Source organism: Pipistrellus kuhlii, unplaced genomic scaffold (genome assembly GCF_014108245.1).
Source record: "Pipistrellus kuhlii isolate mPipKuh1 unplaced genomic scaffold, mPipKuh1.p scaffold_m20_p_8, whole genome shotgun sequence".
Lineage (NCBI taxonomy): Eukaryota > Metazoa > Chordata > Mammalia > Chiroptera > Vespertilionidae > Pipistrellus > Pipistrellus kuhlii.
This window is the reverse complement of record NW_023425584.1, coordinates 45,827,189-45,845,226: the sequence shown is the minus strand read 5'-3', so window position 1 is coordinate 45,845,226 and position 18,038 is coordinate 45,827,189. Positions and strand designations below refer to the sequence as shown.

At 40.5% G+C, this 18,038-nt stretch overlaps 1 protein-coding gene across 6 annotated transcripts in view; it reads right to left on the bottom strand.

The window, feature by feature from the left end:
- Positions 1–18,038, bottom strand: part of GAB1 (GRB2 associated binding protein 1) — a 119,676-nt gene that overhangs the window by 93,523 nt on the left and 8,115 nt on the right. Inside the window, exon 1 of one of the 6 annotated variants that reach the window (XM_045576752.1) lies at positions 5,035–5,348. The exons of the other annotated variants lie outside the window; for them this stretch is intronic. The gene's annotated coding sequence lies outside the window, so the exon portion shown is untranslated. Of the gene's footprint in view, positions 1–5,034; positions 5,349–18,038 lie in introns of those variants that run through there. 6 annotated transcript variants of the gene reach the window in all.

Below are 18,038 nucleotides of genomic sequence, written 5' to 3'. Positions count from 1 at the left end.
CATTCACTCTACTCTCCTAGCACTTTATGAATAAAATATGGAGAATACAAAAAAAAAAAAAGCAATAAAGAAGTTCTTACTATGCATAGTTCCACAAATACCAACTTACTAAGGCATGAAAGTTAATTAAAAGGGACACAAAAGCCAATATTTACATTTGATTTAGTTTTTCTTTAACCTGGTATACCTATTGAATAACTCATATTTGGACCTAAAAATATTAATGCATTATAAAAGATTATCAGTAATTAGTATCATCTTCCCACACAAACACACTATTAGCTAAAATGTGGGCCTAGTGCCAGAATTCAAGTTTTACTAGTGTGGTTGTATGACTTGAATTCAAGTTGTTTTAGTTTCCTGCATGTACTTGTTTGAGAAACAGATTTCATATCTACCACCCTCAGAAATGTTAAAGATGTACTAAATAGTGAAACTGGTCAATATTTTGTAAACATTCCTATAATACAATAAACTGATACAGCAGAGAAACTCCACAAATACAATATTTAACATTTTATAATAAAAATGGAAAACACTAAAATGATAGTCAAAGCTATTCATTAACCCTACAATGCTTCATGAATTACATGACTATAATCACCCATAAATTTTTTTCTTATATACAGGCTGCTATGAATTAACTGGAGGAAAAAGTTATGAAAAATCAGTTGTAATTAGTTAAGAGTAGATAATGATTGTGTAAATATAATAATCCCACATAAAATTACAAGTTAATCAGTGAAGTTGAACAAAAGCTAGCTGAAATTTAATAACTTCAGTCTAGAAATTTAAAAGCATATGTACTTACATACACATGTGATTGGCATATAAAATATAAGTATATGCTCATTACAATACCTACTAAAAAATTTAGGGCTTGGTTTAATGTACCAGAGCTCTTTCCTAGGTTCGCATTTAAAAATAAGTTTTTAACAGCTATGATCAAATTTGTGCTTTCCTGGTTTTGATACTCGCATTTTTCTGATTTTTTAAAAATGTCAGTCTTAAGAACTACCTTTAAAAACACACACAAAAAAAACAAAAACAAAAACTCCAATCAGGGGGGGAAAAAACCCTCTTTTGGCAATCTTATTAAATACATATTTAACATCATTTCAAAATCTTTAATAGGAAGAGTAAGAATTGGTATCAAGCTGTATCTTTCCATTCCAAAAACTAAGCATGAGTCAGGTTTGCTAACCAGCCTAAACTATGGAAACTACTTCAGGGTGGCAAGCTCCCAAGGCTTCCACAGGTGCTGGATTCAAATGCCACCTCAGTACATTTTCTTCCATACCACCCCCCTTACCACCATAGGTAAGTGGGGAAGGGGGGATCAAGGTGAATGGTTTTTTAAAAGCTCCCTGGTTGCGGAAACCGGTTTGGCTCAATGGATAGAGCGTCGGCTTGGGGACTGAAAGGTCCCGGGTTCGATTCTGGTCAAGGGCATGTACCTTGGTTGCGGGCACATCCCCAGTAGGGGGTGTGCAAGAGGCAGCTGATCGATGACTCTCTCTCATCGATGTTTCTGACTCTCTATCTCTCTCCCTTACTCTCTGTACAAAATCAATAAAATATATTAAAAAAAAAAAAAAAAAGCTCCCTAGTGACTCTGATATTCCCCTGACCTGCCTTCAAATAAGAACTAGAGAACCAAGCATATGCACTGCTTCATCTTCTCACTCTTAAAACATGATTAACACCAGAATAACGGAGAAGCCCTGGTTTCTATTAGTTACTCCTTTTACTAGCTTTAGAGTCTAAAGTTGTGGTTTTCATCCAGACAGGTGTCAATGCAAAGTCAAAACAATATTTCTGACAGATGCAGAGACAGGCTGTAAACTAGAACCTTGTCAAGAACATTTCTATAGAGTTGAGCCAGGCTGGCATCTTTATGATCTGAGCATCTACTAGGTAAGAGTTGACTCTACAGGCACCCTAGTTTAGCCTGTCTGTCCTGTTCCAACCACTTGTGTTCACCAGATAGGCTTGCAGAAAAGGTTCCCGAGTTAGGCTCCCAGAAAGAGCTTCAGGACTAATTCTGCAAAGACAAAAAACAAAACAAAACAAAACAAAAAGGCTGAGTAGCAACTCACACTCATCCAGGAGAGATTACCAAAAGCTATTTTGGAGACAAGTCTTCTGGTACATATCCTAAAAAACATACACACAAAGGTGGTGAAAAAGGAAGATCCAAGATTTCTGCAGAACTTTTAAAAATGTTGGGAGAGTAAGGAAAATACCCTAAATAGGATCTTTTTAACATGTTTTCCCTCCAAGAAGAAAAAGCATTTTATAGGCTCAAATCTCTACACTCCTCTCAGAAATTCCCACTGCTCACTCCTCATAGCCTAGCTTAGTTGGCAAATATTCAAATGCTATTATTCAAAATATGTTAATAAGGCTAACAGGGTGCTCCCATCGCGTAGCCCCACCCTCCCTTTCTTTGTGTGAACTGAACCTGTGCAGGTTAAAACTGGTGTGCCAAGCACTTGCTAGGTGAGATTACTGGCTGTTGGCTCGAACCCTGCCAATGTTAAATAAGCATTTACGGAGAACGGCTTTGCGCAAATGTATGCTGTCTTTGGAAGTGAATGTTGTGATGGTCAAGTCACTCCCACTCCCATGTTACTCTATTGGTGTAAAAACATAAGTGTTGGTGATTCGACTATATTCAAAGTACTTTAAAATTCCAAGCCCCTTTACAAGTATTCTTTCTAAAATAATTCTCCAGTGAAATACTTTTCAGCCTACAAATGAAGACGTAGAAGTAGTAGTTATACGATGTGTAGATAAGGAGAGCTGGAATCAAAAGCAGAACTCAGATATCTAATCACTTAACACAACTATTCAACAATTATCTCTTTAGCACAATGTCAAGTATTTCTTTTGTGAACCACAAAGAAATTACAAAGCAACTCGTTACTCATGTTTGGTACATATTGTTAAAAAAATCTCCCACAAAAATCAGACTATTTACAAATTTTCCTTCCTCTCCCTGCCTGCCATCCCCCCCCCCCCCCCCACTCCCAAAAGCATTTACTCGTTTCTTCATCCACACAGACATTCCACACATAGTCTGAATTTTAAAACTCAGGCTCTGCAGCTTCACTTTCAAAGTGGAACACAAAGTGCTGGTCCCAAAAAAACCTCAACATCTCCCAGTTACTATCTTCCAGTTCCTAAATTAGCCCCCAGATCACCAGACCTTACAGAGGAAATCGGGATCCAGCACCTTAAGTTTAAGAGTTAGAGGGAGGTTGGAAGGTATAAATGGGACTGCACGCTTACCCAAGGTGACTCATTCTCATATGCTCGAGATTAAACCGAGCACTGAACCTAAGATCAGGAAAGAATTTTTCCTCAGGGCCAGAAAGGGGTGTGGGATTTCCAAAGGTGCACTAAAGCAAGATCTGTGTGGATCAGGTGAGCAAATCCCACATAATTAACTTTCTACTACTGAGCAGAGGCAAAAACAGGTGAGGTGCATACCTTCCCAATTAAAGTGTTGGTAAATGTCCTGTTATGTGTTTCTATCCACAATTAAAAAAAAAATTAAAAAAAGAGAGATTGGCGTGAAGTTACCATATTGGCATTGCTCTGAGGGGCAGTTAAAAATGTTCTTACAATGTCAGGTGTTTAAATTTTAGAAATTACACCTACGCACCACAGAAGGAGGTGGGTGTGGCAGATTGGGAATGGCATAAGGCAGTGTTCATTAGTCAAGAGAGCCAAATATCAATGGCACAACGATTGAAATTTCTTTTGAGAGCCAAATTTTTTAAATTTAAACTTATTCTAACGCCACTTCTTCAAACTAGACTCGTGCAGGCCGTGGTATTTTGTGGAAGAGCCATACTCAAGGGGCCAAAGAGCCACATGTGGCTCAAGAGCCGCAGTTTGCAGAACACTGGCATAGGACTAGGCGGAAGGCAGCTTGTGTTCACATCTACATCTGCCTGCTGAAAACAGCTGGTCCTGGACTCAGGGTATTTCCAAGGCCTCAAGTCCCTAGGGCCTCATTTCGCTATTAAGAATAGGAACAGTAAAAAAACTAAGTAAAAAAAGAATAGGAACAAGTAAAGAAAGTTTTCCTCTTTTCATTCATTTAAGAAAAACTGGCCTTTGTTTTCCTCAAGTCATCTTCTTCTCTTTACCGATTTCAATAAAAATCTAGAAATTATGAAAATTTATTCTGCTTTGTAAATACATGGTTTAGAAACACAACAGATTCTATTGTATTTGAAAACAGACATGGATGCTTTCAAGGTTAGAACCTTATTGGAAAGATGAAAGTAGTACAATAGCCATGCTACATTTTCCCTTAGTAAAAAACATGGGTTTCTCAACATACAACTATTTCTCCAACTTGGGAATAAAAGCCACATTTGCTAAAAGATTTAGTATGCAGACAACCTATCATAAAAGACTATCTTTTAGTTGTTTAAGAATCACTGAAATAAGTAGTTGGGAGATATTAAACATTTATATGTTCTGAACATTAAAAATGATACCTTGAAACATAGGATTAATCAAAGAACCAAAATCTATGCATTTTAAGTGAGCTTGAGTCTATTTTCTATTCAAATATAAGTAAAAATACAATTATTATAAAGCTAAATATGTGTATTAACTTTAATGATAAACCTTATATAATTATTAAATAAACATTTCCCTTTATTAACTTATGCAAAGATCAATAAATCTGCTTACTTATTTTATAACTTTTTTCTGTATGTTAAACCCAAACCAGAATATGTTAAAATATTCCCACTGAAAATTTGTAAGCTATATTTTTTATGCTGCATTTGGATCACTGCTTAACATACGGTTCTCCGTCAAAGCATTTATACTTGTTGTTAGCCAATATAAATATTCATTGGAAACATCTACCACCATGTTAAACAACATATGGGTTAGAATAAATTGTAGAAGAAAATCTGAAAAAAAATAACTAAAAATATTAGGAAGAAAAGAGGTTTACCAAGTGTATCATTTAGAAAACATATGCAAGCAAGAAAATAAGGTTACCGGAAATGAAGAGAGTTAATCGCGAGTCCAGCCTTCATTCTTTGTTCAGGATAGAAGTCACTGGAATCTAGCCACTCCTGGTTGCCAGAGTAAATGGTTGCAGCTGGTTCTGGGTCTCCACCACCATCAGCAACAGCCCTTCTATTATTCACTGCAGGAGCGAAGTGATCTACTCACCAAATGCGCTAGGACTGTCAGTGTAATGAAAGGGTGTGGTAGAGACTTTACATAATAACAATAATGAGGGACTTCCGGTCAAGATGGCAGGGTAGGGAAAAACAGATAAAGAGCTTCCCGGAAAAGAAAAAGCTAAAGGAGTTCACCACTATCAAACCAGTATTACAAGAAATGTTGCCCAGCTTGCGTGGCTCAGTGGTTGAGCATTGACCTGTGAACCAGGAGGTCACAATTTGATTCCTGGTCAGGGCACATGTCTGGATTGCAGGCTTGATCCCCAGTGTAAGGTGTGAAAGAGGCAGCCCATCAATGATTCTCTCTCATCATTCATGTTTGACTCTCTCTTCTTCCTTCCCTCTCTTCCTCTCTGAAATCAATAAAAATAAAATTTAAAAAATAAAAATAAATAATGAAAAAGAAATGTTAAAGGGACTTATTTAAGAAGGAGGGGAAAAGATTTTAAAATATGAATAATAAAATGGCAATTAACTACATACCTATCAATAACTACTTTAAATATAAATGAATTAAATGCTGTAATCAAAAGATTTAGGGTAGCTAAATTAATAAGAAAACAAGACCCTTACATATCTGTCTACAAGAGACCCACTTTGATCGAAAGACACACAGCCTGAAAGGATGGAAAAAGATATTTCATGTAAATGAAAAGCAAACAAAACAAAAGGCTGGTGTAACAATACTTCTATCAGATGAAATCAACTTTAAAACAAAGGCTATAACAAGAGACCAAGAGGAATTAGCTATTCCACTTCTAGGTATGTATTCAAAGAAACCCAATTCGAAAGACATGTACATCCTTATATTCAATGTAGCAAGAAGTGGCAGCAACCTAAAGGTCCATTGATAGGGACTGGATAAAGAAGAAGTGTACATACACTAGTATAAAATGGAAAATTACTGACCTATAAAAGAGAATAAAATCTTGCTATTTGCTTCAACATGGATTGACTTAGAGAAAGTAATCTAAGTGAAATAAGTGAGACAGAGAAAGACAAATACCATATGATTTCACTTATATGTGGAAACCAAGAAACAAAATAAAGGAACAAACAAAACAGAAACAAACTCATAGATACAGAGAACACTTTAATGTTTCCCAGATGAGAGGAGCTGGGGGGATGGGTGAAAATAGGGAAGGGATTAATATGTGCAAACTGTCAGTTATAAAAACAGTCATAGGGCTGTCAAGTACAGCATATGGGGTATAGTCAATAATCCTAATATATAAAAAGCCAGGGGCTGTCATGATCGAAACAACGAGATGGATGACAGAACACCAGGCTGCATCCGGCAACAAGGCAGGCAGAGAGGTTAGTGAGGGACAACCAAATGATTGAGCAGCAGGCTATATGTGGCAACCAGGCCGACGGGGGGGGATAGGGAGGAAGACAGTTGGGGGTGACCAGGCTGGTGGGGGGAGAGGCAGTTGGAGGTAACCAGACTGGCAGGGGGGCAGTTGGGGGTGACCAGGCCTGTGGGGGAAGGGCAGTTGGGGGTGACCAGGCTGGCAAGGGAGCAGTTGGGGGTGACCAGGCTGGGAGGGGAGTAGTGAGGAGCAACAGGCTGGCAGAGAGGGTCAGTTAGAGGTGACCAGGCTGGCAGGGAAGGACAGTTAGGGACAACCAGGCCAGTGGGGGAGGGGGGGCAGTTAGAGGCAATTAGGCAGGCAGGCAGGTGAGCAGTTAGGAGCCAGCAGTCCCTGATTGTGAGAGGGATGTCTGACTGCCTGGGACGGGCCTAAACCTAAACAGGCAGTCAGACATCCCCCTAGGGGTCCAGGATTAGAGAGGGTGCCGGTTGGACTAAGGGGACCCCGACCCCTGCTCCCCCCCCACACACACACACAATTTGTGCACTGGGCCTCTAGTATTGTAATAACTATGTATGGTGTCAGATGGGTACTAGACTTATTGGGGTGATCACTTCGTAACTTATATAAATACTAATCACTATATTGTATACCTAAAACTAATATAATATTGTATATCAACTGTAATTGATAAATAAACAGTTATCAAAAAATAATATCAATAATGATACTCACCGCTTACAAACGAGACAGGAAGATCCTATAAGAGCTTGTGGGCAGATAGGCATAGCATAGTATCTAAGAGGCTCAAGTAAAAGAAATGGAGAAGAGAGAAAGCGTGGAGGACTGCAAAAAGGAAGGGAGGGAGGAAAGATTAGCAAACTAGTGATGAAATGGTCTGCAGTATAACCTAGGTTCCTAGCATGGAAAAGGAACACTTTGACACAGAGATGGCAAGGATAGAGTAAATGTAAAAACAAACACTTTGATGAAGAGACACAGCAGTTAGTGAATGACTTAATGAAAGCTAATGATAGTCATTTTTATAAGTAACTCCCTAAATTCCTCCTACTTTAGGGGAGGAGTGTGTCAAGATCTTTCTGCAAGGTAACTGAAAAAAACCGTAAAGTACCCGTAATGAAAAAATATGTCGAAAAATTCTATAGCTTTCTAGAAACAAAGTTCAGTGGATAGTTAAATATCAAACCCTCTACTTTAGTCCTCTGCTGGGATTAAGCAACCATTCCTACTTCCCAGGATGGGAGGAGGACCTGGGGGGATGGGTGAAAATAGGGAAGGGATTAAGATGTGGTTTCATGTCTTGAACAACTTCCTAAACTAGAGTCTGTTTTGCCTGTCTCTCTCTCTCTCTTTCTTTCTCTAAAATGGATTTTAAAATCAAAGTTTAGGTTAAAAGAGATAGATAAAGAAGAAGAGGTACGTATATAAAACTAGAGGCCCAGTGCACAGATTCATGCATTGGTGCGGTCTCTCAACCTGGCATGTGCCCTCTCGAAATCCAGAATCCTTCGGGGGATGTCGGATGGCCGATTTCTGCTCGATTCCTGCAGGCCAGGCCGAGGGACCCCACCTGTGCACGAATCTGTGCACTGGGCCTCTAGGATGCATATAAGATCTTTGATTAATCTCTTCCTGCCCTCCCTCCTCCCCCCCCTTCCCTCTGAAATTCATCAGTATGTTCCATGTTTCCATGCCTGTGCGTTGAGTGTCTGCTCCCTGGTGGTCAGTGCACCTCATAGCTACCAGTCAAATGATTGAACAGTCAGAAGGTCACTTCGGCTTTTATATATATAGATGGGATATTACTGAGCCATAAAAGACAACACAATCTTGCCATCTACGACAATATGGATTGACCTAGAAGAAGTTATGCTAAGTGAAATAAGTAAGACAGAGAAAGGGAGGGAGTGAGAGGGGAGCAAGAGAACTTCTTTAGTCAAGTACAACTACTTTGGTACTCTTACAAATCAAAAACATCTCAACTAACCAAAAATTTGGGCCAACCAAACATGTAATATAAAGACAATGAGGAGCCAAAATCAGTTTGGCTCAGTGGATAGAGCATCGGCCTGCGGACTGAAAGGTCCCAGGTTCGATTCCGGTCAAGGGCATGTACCTTGGTTGCAGGCACATCCCCAGTAGAGGGTGTGCAGGAGGCAGCTGGTCGATGTTTCTCTCTCATCAATGTTTCTAGCTCTCCGTCCCTCTTTCTCTCTCTTCCTCTCTGTAAAAAATCAATAAAATATATTTTAAAAAATTAAAAAAAAAAAAAGACAATGAGGAAAGGATGTTTGAAAGCATAACCATTCCAAGAAATCTGTACTGTATTTCAACAATATGTTTTCAGATCCAATAAGCAGAAACCTGGTAAAGAGCTAATCAACTCACTTTCATTTCTCCTCTTCATTTTTAAGTTAATCATAAACTCAATGCAGGAACATACACTCTTTTTAAAATCAATACCTACATAATACCTTTCTTATTTAATAAAGCCTTTGAGCTTCTTACCTATAGTTAGGTACTTTCTCATAGTCTAAACTTTCTAAAAATTCCCTTTCACTTTTGTCATCCTCTAAATATGTCCTTAGGAGACAGTTTGATCTAAATCACTGCTAGAAAACATTAAGCACATACCTTTTTAATCGTTATAGCATATTTCCCTTATCTCACAGAAGAGAGGCTCAATTACTTTCTGAATTTTGGTTTTTATCTCCCTTTTCCACTCTTTGTAATTATTTGCTTCCATTGGATTTTCTTCCTTCTCTCTTTTTCCCTCCACTCTCAACTCAGGATTTCTCCAAGTATAATTTAAGGACCACTTACATCAGAATCAGCAGGGGAGTGGATTAGAAAATGTAATTTCTGGGCTTCTACTGAGATTTACTAAAAATATCAGAGGGTGGGTAGGGCTCATGAATCTTTGTTTTACGTACAGAGTAGGGACGATAGTCAGTAGTATTGGTATAACTTTGTACAGTGACAGCTGGTTACTAGATGTATTGCAGTGATCACTTCAAAGGGTTATATATGTTGAATAACGATGTGCACACCAGAAACTCATTTACTATTACATGTCAAGTATACTTTAATTTTTAAAAAGAGAAAGGAATGAAAAGGACTGGGTAGTGGGAGAGCAGAATTTTCATTTTAGATGTTACCCGGGTGATTGTCATACACACTGAAGTTTTGAGGACTACTGACCCAAACCCTTGACTCTCCCCAAACCAAAGGACATAGGGACTTTGCCAAGCTATAAATTAAGTGCCATCAGAGCATCTGAAAACAGAGAGTATGGTGGTGGTTCTCTCTTCACTTTCCTTGTAAAACACAGACAGAAGCCGAAACCGGTTTGGCTCAGTGGATAGAGCATCGGCCTGCGGACTGAAAGGTCCCAGGTTCCATTCCGGTCAGGGGCATGTATCTTGGTTGCGGGCACATCCCCAGTAGGGGGTGTGCAAGAGGCATCTGATCTATGTCTCTCTCATTGATGTTTCTAACTCTCTATCCCTCTCTCTTCCTCTCTGTAAAAAATCAATAAAGTATTACACATGTCTCCTTAAAAAAAAACCAAAAAAAAAAACCACACAGACAGAAGAAGCAAGAAGGCATAGGGAGTACACCAGGAACTGAAAGTGAGACATCAGCATAAACGCAGACCTGTCAGCCCTGCTCTGTGGCTACTGCCAATTATAATACAGTAGCCAGCCCGGCAAGAGGAGTGAATACATGTAATTTATAAAAAGTAAACAAGCTGGACGGCTTGTGAACAATGAATGGTGATATTCAAGCCAAGAGGTAATAAAACAACATGAAGAAATGACTCAGCACCGTCCCCCCCTCCCCACCCAGACAACAATTGGTTGTACTCCAGCAAGAATTAGCAAGGGCAAAATGAGTATCTGGGTGATGACTTCGATGACAACAGACGGTTCGAGAGAGATTATGCCGATCGTCTAAGCCCGTGTGAAAGGGTCAAGCAGCGCTGACCTCCGGTGCTCAAACGCCCCGTCACCTCGATGGCTGCTTTTCGCAACCTTATTGAGGTCAGAAAAAGTAAACGTTCGGTTCCAGTGTTACAGCACAATCCTGCTTTCAAAAGGCAACCCAGGAAAATAAACTAAATACATAGCACAGATACAGGAACCACGCGTTAGGAAGGATCCCCCTACAGAAATGTTCCGCAACTTCAGCACCATCGGCACTCTGCCCTGGTACCCTGTTCCCCTGAAAATAAGACAGTGTCTTATATTAATTTTTTCTCCCCAAGTTGCGCTAGGTCTTATTTTCAGGGGATGTCTTATCTTTCCATGCACTAGGTCTTATTTTCGGAGGATGTCTTATTTTCGGGGAAACACGGTAGTTGTCTGTTGTGGGGGCAGTCCTGCACACCACACGGGGGCAGGTTTAGTAGCCCCCCTGACCTTTACCCACTAAATGACAGTAGTACCCCTATTTGTGACAACTAAAAACGCCTCCGGACATTGCCAAACATCCCCAGTAGGGGCAAAATCACCTCCCCACTCCCATTAAAAAACATAGATCGTGGACACAGACAATGGGGTGATGAGGGCCTGGTGTGTGTGTGTGTGTGTGTGTGTGTGGAGTGGAGGGGGGTTAGGGGGAGACAGGACAGGGGGGAAGGACCGGAAAGGGCTGGAAGAGGTTAATGGGGGAGAAAAGGAGGACCTATGTAATACTTTCAACAATAAAGATTTTAAAAAAAACAACACAAAAAACACAGAAATATCATGAACAGCTCATAGAACATATTTTTCACATCATGATTTTTGCTCTTAAATATATATATATATATATATATATATATATATATATATATATCTTTTATCACCCTATTTTCCATTTCCAGGGACTAAAATGCAAAATCTCACTACTTACTGTCTTAGTAAGCTATCCAAGCCATTACAGAAGTGCCACATTACAAAATAACCGAGTGGGCTCCTCGCCCTTCCTAGTCACAGTCAGTCAGTTGACTCTCCAAAGTATTTATGTCCATTTAACAGGAGGCACAGTGCTAGGGCCAACGAGGCTTATAGGAGCCCACAAAAAAAATGATTTAATATTAATTTATTTTAAAATCAGAATTCATAATGAGTACAGGGAGTCCAAAATTTATGATGGTTTAACTCTGAATATCTCAACTTTATGATGGTGCAAAAGCTACCCACCTTCAGTAAAAACAGCACTTCAATTTTTTTTCCTGTTGATTACCTTTGGCACTTGATTGAAAAACTTCTTTTATCAGTAAACGTGTTTGCTATGCCAGCAAGCCAAAACTAAGAAGAAATATTTTTCCTTTCCTTCTGTTTTCTATTGTCTAAAGTTTTACATATGTCTCCTTTTTCGTACTTCAAATTTTGATCTTTCCCCAGACTAGCAATAATCGGTAAAGTACACTCTCGGGATGCTGGACAGCGACAGCGAGCGTGACAAACCCCTCACCCAGGCGATCAGCAGGGTGAACACCCCTCGCTCTACAGGGGACTGTGCTGCCAGTGACTCTGGAGACTGTGTTCTGAGCACGTTTCAGGTAGGCTAGGCCAAGCTATGGTGCTCAGTAGGTTAGATGAATTAAATACATTTTCAACCTGATTTGTATAATAATAATAATAATAAAGATGTAATACTAAAACCAGCTTAGAACATATTCATCCTCATACTGGTGCAGTTGCAAAATATAATGTTTATTCTATCGTTTTAGGGGTGAGGGAGGGCGTGAAGGCAAAAGTACCAGAGGTTGGAAAATATCACAATGTGGCCCCGCCATCTCCTGGGGAAATAAGCAAGTATAATAAATCAGGTGTGACGGGCTGTGCTCAGAATCAGAGAAGGACAAAACAGATGCTCCCGCCCACTGTGTGTATGTGTGAGACTGAAGGCGGTGGCGGGAGTTCAGGGGAGGGTCATTGGGATTTCTTGAGGGCAGAACTGAGGAATGGTATTATCAGATTTGTGTTCAGAAAGGCCAATCTGGATGCCTTGATAAGGGCAGGTTGGGGGGAGGGGCAAGAATGGAAGTGGGAAGACCAACTGGCTATTGCAGCAATCCAGAAGAAAGGCAACAGGAGGGCCAGTAAGTATAGAGATATTTGGGAGGTAAACTGATGGAACCTGGTCACTGAGTGTGGAGAACGAGTTAGGGACAACCAAGAAAACCTTCTGGCTGAAGCCACAAGACAAGAGATGGTGGTGCGACTGACAGAGGGAGCAGTAAGAGGATCGAGCAGGTCAGGGACAGGCTGGGAAGATCTGCTGTGGACATGCTGACTGAGTTGCTGTGGGCTCTCTAAGCAGTTACATGGATCTCAGCAGATCTGCAGACATGGAGTGAGAAAAGGGAAGAGATAGAATCTTCGAATCATCAGCCTATATATAAAATCAGAGGCATTTCCAATCTAGAGATGGGCTTTAAAGGTTAGAAAATGTGCAAGGTTATAACAACATTTGCATCCAGGTTTGTAAAGATTCTGCAGAAACTGAGTGCCCAGAGTGTTTATCAAGTTTTCAGAGTCCGTGAACTCACAGCAGAGGAAGACCCACTCACAATGTGAGAGGGGAGAAGAGACCATCCAGGGAGAACACTAGAACCCACAGGAACTCCAAGGATACCAGAGCCTGGCATCAGGGAGGCGCAGGAAAGAACACATTTTGAGAAGAGGGGTTGGTCATTTTCATCAGGAGTTTCATAAAAAATAAGAACCGAAAAGTTCAAATCTAGCTCTGTTCGATTTGGCAACAAGAGTGGTGGAAAAGGCCTAAACCGACTTGGTTCAGTGGATAAAGCATTGGCCTGCGGATTGAAAAGTCCTGGGTTCGATTCCTGTCAAGGGCATGTACCTTGGTTGTGGGCACATCCCCAGTAGAGGTGTGCAAGAGGCATCTGATCGATGATTCTCTCTCATCGATGTTTCTAACTTTCTATCCCTCTCTCTTCCTCACTGTAAAAAAATCAATAAAATATATAGATTTTTTAAAAAGAGTGGTGGAAAGGACTCAGGCTATCTTCTGTTATGAGATGAGTGGCAGGTGAGGAAGAAGGGACAGCCAAGTGCACAAAACTCACCCAAGAGCCTGGCTGGGAAAGGGAGGAACAAGAGTCTCCCTCCAGCCCCATCTTTGAAAACTGAATCTGTCTTTTAAGGTCCCGGTGAAATCTCTCCTACCATCTTCATTAAGCCCTCAAAGAGTCCCTGAATTCACCTCCCTCTGCTAAAGCCTTCTGAAGGGTGTCAAGATCTTTCTGCAAGGTAACTGAAAAAAACCGTAAAGTACCCGTAATGAAAAAATATGTCGAGAAATTCTATAGCTTTCTAGAAGCAAAGTTCAGTGGATAGTTAAATATCAAACCCTCTACTTTAGTCCTCTGCTGGGATTAAGCAACCATTCCTACTTCCCAGGATGGGAGGAGGAGCTGGGGGGGATGGGTGAAAATAGGGAAGGGATTAAGATGTGGTTTCACGTCTTGAACAACTTCCTAAACAAGAGTCTGTTTTGCCTGTCTCTCTCTCTCTTTCTTTCTCTAAAATGGATTTTAAAATCAAAGTTTAGGTTAAAAGAGATAGATAAAGAAGAAGAGGTACGTATATAAAACTAGAGGCCCAGTGCACAGATTCATGCATTGGTGGGGTCTCTCAACCTGGCCTGTGCCCTCTCGAAATCCAGAATCCTTCGGGGGATGTCGGACGGCCGATTTCTGCTCGATTCCTGCAGGCAGCACTGAATGCATCCTATGTCCATAAACTCCTGAAGCGTGGAGACAGTGCCCTCTCGGTCCTCTCCCTCCGAACTCTTCTCCACAGACCTCCCCTCAGTGACCGAAGGATCTGACCTGAGTAGGAAGATGTGTGGCCCTGCCAGAGCACTGGGTTACTTTGTCTGACCTCCGACAAATCAATTCGTCTCCCAGAAGCCAAGTTTTACTCCCTGTGAAACAAGGAGGCTGGACTCCACCAGGGCAGGAGGAGATATGTATAACTGGGAAAGATATTCAATATAGTTATTGTTTGGCAATACAAATCATAGAAAGTAAAAAAAAAAAAAAAAAACTGGATTAAAAGTCAAAGAACATTCGGCACCAGAGAGGGTCGGACCTGCATTACCACCATTTGCCCACCACCCAGAACTGAAATATCATTGCTGACATGTACACATAAGGAACTGTTTGACATTGAAATTGGGCTCAAAAGAACTGTTGGCCCAGAAAGAAACTCACCACAGACTGATTCATATGCCTTTCAAGAATAACCATTATGGCTTGTCTCACTTTCAATTCTTGTAAGTATGTCTCCAGTAGGACATGATCGCACTCATCTAGGGGAAATGGTGAACAACATAGACTGATGAACAAGAACAGACCCAGAGATAAGGAGCCATGGGTCAGACTGTTGGACCTCAAAGGGATAAAAGGGAGAGATCAACCAAAGGACTTACATGAATACATATGAACTTAAACAGTGGTCAAGGGCAATAGGGGGGTGGGAGCATGAGTGGGGTGGGGTGGGGGATTGGATCGGGGGTTGAGGAAAAATATGTGATATCTTAATCAATAAAGAAATTAAATTTTAAAAAAAAGAACATTCAACCCTAGTTGGTTTGGCTCAGTGGGTAGAGGGTGGGCCTGTGGAACAGTTCAATTCTGTTCAAGGGTTTGTACCTTGGTGACAGGCTCCTTCCCGGCAGGGACCTGGTTGGGGCACGTGTAGGAGGCAACTAATCTATGAGTTTCTCTCACACTGATATTTCTCTCTGTCGACTCCCTCACTTCTACTCTTTCTAAATATCAATGAAAAAACATCCTCAGATGAAGATTAAAAAATAATAATAAAAATAAATTATTAAAAAAATGTCAAAGGACTTTCAAACAGTACTTAGAGAGAAATGGGTTACAAAAGATTGAGAATCATTGGACAACATGATTTATGCTTTTAGGTTTAAACTTCTATAATTATTTGGTTCAAGAGATTGTGCAAGGAACCCTGCGGTACATTTTAGACAAATGCCATCTTTGTCCTCTGGAAATTAAAACCCTATTACAAACACCAAGGACTGATAAATGAAGCCCCAATTTCCTCTGTAAACAAAGCATGTGTATACTGGTACACTTTCTGCTTTGTATACTGTGGGTCATTATAAAAATCATCTACAAAAATATTTTTTTAAATATTGCTTTTCCTGTTTTGACGACTTGTTTAAATGAAGAGGTTGCGGGGGAGGGGGGGGGAGATACTATTCAACAGCACCAATTTAATTTTGTGCCACTTTCTTTGGAAATAAATGACCTCTATACCCAGTGAAGGATACTCAGAAAGCTTGGACTGTATGAAGCAGCATCACTAGGAGCAAATTAGCTTCCCAAACATTTTGCATTCTTAATAGTTCAGTGTTTCCTTTTACCTTTACTTCAAGCATTTACACCCGAAATTGTCAGGGAGAACGTGTAAAATCCAATACTCTTCCACAACTTCAGGGTCAATTATAACTTTGCCACAGGGAAAGGGGGTTCAGATACTACTTCCCTCAGCAAAATGAGGGGATCACTCCTCATCAAACTCAGCTAACAGCACTGGAATTCAAAACACAGGAGGTATCCTTTTCCCACGTGTTTCTCCTCTCAAAGTCTCTTCCCAGGGTCAACGATTAAAGCACTTCCCTCCAGCCAATCAAGTGGGTCAGCCCTCCAACCGGAAGCACTTTCACCTTGGCTACCGGGAGACTCTGGCCAAGGATCTGATGGGAATGTGTGATGGGCTGGAGCTGGGAGAAAGCAAACCAGGTAGTTAATTCTTTAATCAGGTAGTCATCTCAGGGAGGAGTTCTGCTCGTCAGAAAGTGGCCTAACCACATTTCCCAATACAGCAGTAACTTAAAACTGAACTTCAGGAGAGAAAAACAATCTACATGCCTGTGGAACAGTATTATTCCTAGTCTAGATGACCATGTTAGTGGGCTAGAGATGCCTCCCCCATTTAGAGAAAAGGTGAAAGAATGTGTGTGTCAGGCTTATGTCACATGGGAAGACATGGAAACAAAGAGGAAAAGAGCCAGAAGGGAGGGACCCAGGGGACAAAGAATGCTTTTACCTTTCACCCACTTTAAAAAGGTAGCAATCAGAATTTTATAGCAATTGGCTAGCTGGTTCGTGAAATAATAAAGATGACAACAGACTGAGATTGAATTCTCAGCCTCCTCCTGATGCTGCTGTCCTACATTTTCATTTCACGAAAGTGAACCTCTTAACTAACATTACATTCACCTGCCTATTTCGTGTGTGCTAGCTAAACAATAATGACAAGTATGCAATGCAGCCAAGCAACCTGAGAGTTAAAAAGCTTTGATGTTGCCCTAACCCGTTTGGCTCAGTGGATAGAGCATCGGCCTGCAGACTCAACGGTCCCAGGTTCTATTCCGGTCAAGGGCATGTACCTTGGTTGCGGGCACATACCTGAGCAGGAGGCAGCTGACCGATGTTTTTCAACAGACGTGTCCTGCCCTCATTAGACTAGATGTCTTCCTGTCACTTTTCAAATGTAAAATGGAACTCTGGTGTTTTCCTTTTTAAATGTGATGTTCTTAAAGAAGAACATATAAATTCTGTTTTCAAAAACATTTAAACTACACGAGTCAAAACAAAGTAAAATAAATTAAAAAAAGGAAAAGAAAAACAATGAACAGGACAGTTAAAGCAAAGTTTAGTATTTTTCTTCCTATAAAAATAATGACCTAAAATTTTTTACATTTAAAAGAAATGTTTGGACTCTCAGTATATTGTTTTTAATTCATGGAACAATGTAGCCATGTGTTTTTTCCCCCCCTTTGGGACATTGTTTTGTTTTGTTTTTAACACACAGGGAATTACCTAGGCTAAGTATGAATTCAAAGTAAAAAGCTGGGAGAAAAACAGAACAAAACAAAACCAAAAACGCTGCCGAACGAAAAACTCATGATAAGTTTGGCATTCTTTCCAATATGTAAAAATAAAACTCAGCTTAGAAATATGAGAAAAATGTCTCAAACGTGCACTCAGGAAAGAACAAGTAAATGGTAGAAAAAAATTAAGATAACTCACATTTCCTCTTCTAGAAGCTCTTTTCTTTGCTACTTTACAGCTTCATGTGCAGTTTGCATATAGTAGCTCTGCTAAAAACAACCACATGGAAAATTTTTGCTCCAGATAACACTGCAGGACGGGGCTTGGCAGCTACAAGTTGCAATCAGAATGCTTCGAGAGCTAATGTGACAGAGATAACGACCTCACGTGCATTTCAGCGCACAGGCTCAACTGTTTTTTCTACACAGCTATGTCCGACTTCACACACAGACTTCACACACACTCAGCAATGAGAATTTTCCTCTCCGGCAGGGAGAATCCTGCTCCTATGAGTAAAACAATTGCGTAAAATATAAAAGAGTCTCCCCCCCCCCCCCCCCCCCAGGTAAGGCATTCTCGTGTTATATACAT